At 47.6% G+C, this 4,479-nt stretch overlaps 1 non-coding gene across 1 annotated transcript; it reads right to left on the bottom strand.

Moving 5' to 3' along the window:
* Window positions 1-2,167: 2,167 nt before the first annotated feature.
* Window positions 2,168-2,239, bottom strand: Trnac-gca (transfer RNA cysteine (anticodon GCA)). The gene has a single exon. It is a non-coding gene; the product is annotated as a tRNA-Cys (tRNA).
* Window positions 2,240-4,479: the final 2,240 nt, after the last annotated feature.

The raw sequence follows: 4,479 nt of genomic DNA on the forward strand, positions 1-4,479 counted from the left end.
AATATTATTGCTTTTAGGCCACCTGAATCAGCTATGGTCCCCCAACATTTAACATTCTAATTCCAAGAAACAAGAGGAAGGCAAGGTGACGTACAGATCCAGCAGGACTTGTGCAGTGTTTGTGCCTGTCTTATGGCTTGAGTCAGTCCTTGATGTTGTAGTCAGATCTTCCAAACCATCAGGACCTCTGTTAAACAAGTTTGAACTTGAGCTTGGATTTTACAGCTGAGATGCTATGTGACCTCTAGTTATGCCTTGGGGGAAGATACATAGTAAACCTGTGATTTGAGGAACCTAGGCTGGGGCTCAGCAGCAGCCAGGGAGCCTTCTTTTTAGTTGAGAAATCCCTTTGGAACCTGAGACAACCCAATCCCTGTTCTTCCAAGTGTACTGACCTGAAGATAAGAGGTTTCCTGAGACCATGAGATTGGTCACTGGATTTGGCATCAGGCTCCTCACAAGCTCAGCCTAGCAAGACCAGTGCCATGAATTTGGCCTTGGGATAAAGAAAAAGCTAGAATATGGGTAACAGAGCAAAATTCCAGGCAGTGGTCTTAAGGATGATAATGGGCAGGAAAGAATCCAGGAAGACACGCAGAGGTCATGCCACACAGCAAGAGCTGATTCCACTGGACACAGGAAGAGAAGGCACTAGGCATGACTTAGAAGGTCTCCCATGTTCAACTGAGGGATTAGGAGGCAGCTAGTGACCGGAAGAGGAGTGGTTTGGATGTAGAGGTTAGGCTACAATATGGGACCTAATCTGTGATAGACAGAACACCCGAGGGTTACAGGAAGAAGCCCAGAGTGGATAAATAGCACCAGTGATAAAAATTGCTTGAATGAGCTCCAGCTCAATGGAAGAACATTTAAATGTAGGTCAGGAGGTTCATGATATAAAGTCCTGTGTGTGTCTGTGTCTGTCTTTCTGTCTGTCTCCTTTGGAATCTATCTATCTCCTTCAGGTTATAATGAGACCGATATTAACTAAACTGGAAGTCTTTTGGGACCATTTCATAAGAAGACCCAGCTCATCAAGTCTTTAGGGACTGAGCAGCAGGTGTGGCCAACAGGTTATATTGTGGGTCCAGGCTGGGTTGGCAGAGAGAGCCCAACTCTATTTTTAATAAGGTGAATATGTTTAGACATGTCTTATAATCATGACCTGTTTTCAAGCCTACACTATAGGGCATCAAACAAACTCGGAGGCTTTCAGTTCCTACTGGGATCATGGGAAGATCTTGTTTAAAAAAAAAAAAATCAGTCCTTGCCCTACTCAGGATCAGGAGCGATGAGGTAGGGCCTGTGGATCTTTATTCTCCTGCAGGCCCACCCTCTGTCATCAGCATCTCCCTTATTTGAACCTGTACTGGATGGCCCAGCAGGACAGCCAAGCCTCACATTCTTCTGTAAATCTTCAAGGAAACATGACATCTGTGGCTGTGGAGTGCTGCATATAGAGGGTGCCACTCGTTAGCAGTCCTTAGGTTATCACTAGACAGGGAGGTGAGCTTTTAAAGACAGATCAGGTTTCTAATCCAGATCTTGTTTCCTAATCATTGATGTGACCTTGATTTTCTTTTCTTGCTTATGATTCTTAGCCTGTTAGCATGTAGGGCAGAGGGAAAGAGGCCCAGAAGCTCAGGTCAGTCCTCTAAGAAGCCCTAGGTGACTTCCATCACCATTTCTCCCTAGAGAGCCTCCTAGAACCCTGTAATTCCCCTAACCCCAGGTCTGAACAGGGTAAGGCATAAATGCATGTGGCCATTAAACCTGCAGTAGCCCAGGGAAGGAGCTCCAGACTTGGGACACAGAGCCTGCAGCCTAGCATGGTGGAATCAGAAACCTGAGAGCCACTCCATTGCCAGGGACACAATGCTCCAGCTCAGGAGGCAAGAAACGAGATGACCAGCTTCATCTACGGATCCCCAGCATCTCTCTGGGAGCTTTTCAATAACCCTAGAAATTCCCAGAAGAGTAGAACCTGAGGGATACAAAAAGCAAGGATCCATGTCTTAAAACCTCTAACAGGTGCATCTAAGTCACCTGAGTGATAGTGAGTCTGCCCTTGTACTGTGGATTGGAGTTTGGTGTACTTCATCATTCTCTTTCAGGTGCCCTGGCCTAAAAGGAAGACAATACAGGATGCACTTCAGAGACAAAAGGTAGGGGGCACCTGGATTTGAACCAGGGACCTCTTGATCTGCAGTCAAATGCTCTACCCCTGAGCTATACCCCCACTTATCTATAACTTCTCATTAGTACCTCTTCAACCATGGCACAACCCCCAGGCTGCCTACACGTTTATAATCCACTGCGGCCTCTCTATTCTAGAAACTAGAAATCATTCTTCACTGCATACAGCTTGCCTTCCCTTTTCTCCAACCTAAACCTGTACTCCTCAGCACCCCATCCTCAGGGTGTGGCAAAGGTACAAGCCTTGACCTGGAAAGGATACCTTTCTGTGGAGTCCTCTAAGTCACACACTGGTTGGGACAAGAGCAGCTCATCCTTTCAAGGCCTCAGGGGTGCTCCTGTTGTGAGGTGTCAGTGCCTGACCATGTTGTGCACACAGGGACAAGTAAGACGTTTCCTTCCCTTGAGACAGTTTCCAGGTAAATGGCTGACGAAGGCTTTGAGGAGTTCAGCGAGAAGACTTACCCCGTGGCTGGCTGACGGGGAGATTATACACCACTACAGCTGTGACTGGGATCTGCGCCGTCCCAGGGCTCTCATACAGACACGTTACCACCCCTGCAGTCCCATTCTTCCTGAACCACTGGCCTGTTTTCAGCAAGGAAACCAGGGAAGCTGAAGATGCTACTCACACAGAAGTCAGACAACCAAGGATCAGCCTTTGTTCTCTGTCTTCGCTGTTTTTCATCATCAGTAACTGGAGGCCAAAAAGCCTAACAGTACAGCTAAGATGGTCCTGTGTTTTAGCCTGCGTGAGGACCAGGTCATGCACTGTGACATTTGCGTATGTCCTGTGCTGAGTCAGCAGGCACCGGCAGTGATCTCTGGAAACTGCATAGGGATCTAGGGAACTGAGGGTTAGTGCCCCTCAGCTTGTTCTGGAAGATCTGGGATTCTCCATTCCATCCCCTGGAGCCTACTGTATTGTGGTGGGTTGAGTAAGAATGGCCGCCATGGGCTCATATGTTTGAACGCTTGGTCCCCAGTTAGGGGAACTGTTTGGGAAGGATTAGGACGTGTGGTCTTATTGGAATGCCCTTGTTGGGGAAGTGTGTCACTGGGGGTAGACTTTGGTTTCAAAAGCCCACACCAGGCTCAGCCCTCCTTCCTCTCTTTGCCTTCAACTTAGAAATCAGATATGAACTACTGCTCCAATGTCATGCCTGCCACCATGTTCCCTGTCGTGATGGTCATCCATTCACCCTCTCTGAAACTCTAATCAAGCTCCTAATTAAATGCTTTCTTTTATGAATCTCTAGGTCATGTGTCTCTTAATAGCAATAGAACAGTAATGAACACACGGATTTTCATTATCTTTGGGTCCAGAGAGGCCTGATAACCAACATTGCTTTATGCACTTCCCTGAGAAGCTTTCATGTTACCCAGTTTGGTTCCAGTGGCAGCACTTTGTTTAAATAAGAGCCTATCTCTGGTTGGTAGTGACATGGAAGGCCACCATTGGCGGGATTGCAAAGGCCTCAAGATGAGGCAGGAAAATAAACAGGACCTAAGGAAATATGGGACCAGGTCTTCAGTCAGTCATCTTGCCTTCTTGTATGAGAATGATATGTTGAACACTGGCCTCGGTGTCTGGCCCCTTGTCACTGCCTGAATCAGCCAGCTCCAGGATGTTTCCAAATCTGTCCTCCTCTTCATGTGATTCACTCAGCACTCACAGCCTTGTTTCGAGACACATCACTGACGAGCTCAAAGGCACTGTCTGTGGTGCTGGACAATCCATGCTGTCAGCTGGCGAGGTTGTGATGCCCAGATGTTTGGGTAAACAGCAGTGAAGAGGAAGTTGTGAGGGCAGTTTCTGTCAGCACCCAAACTTCAGTCAGCAGATTTTAAGCAAAGCCCATTAGATCCTATGAGGTGGGTGGGTCTCCTGTAGCAGCTAAAGGCCTGGGAGGAAAGAGTGGTGTCCTAGAAAAATATTGACCTCAAGACCTTAACATGTCAACTCTTCCTTGTCTCCATCCTGTATTCTGTCCTGCAGAAATCAGACTTTCCTACCCCACGAGGGGGGTGGGGACAGGCATTTCTTAGAACACAAAAAACCACAAATGTGCGCGCGCACACACACACACACACACACTGTCAATTCTGTTTTCCCTGGGCAGCCATGACCAATGTTGCCTTCCTTAACCAGAGGCAGAGGCAGGACTCTGCTTCCAACAGAACTGAGCCAATGAAAACTAGACTCAGCCCTGCAAGCACGACACAAGTTTTCAGTAGACTGAAGGGCATGCAATCAATTCACTGTTCATGGGGAGAAAAGGT

The sequence above is a fragment of the Chionomys nivalis genome, chromosome 1 (genome assembly GCF_950005125.1).
Source record: "Chionomys nivalis chromosome 1, mChiNiv1.1, whole genome shotgun sequence".
Lineage (NCBI taxonomy): Eukaryota > Metazoa > Chordata > Mammalia > Rodentia > Cricetidae > Chionomys > Chionomys nivalis.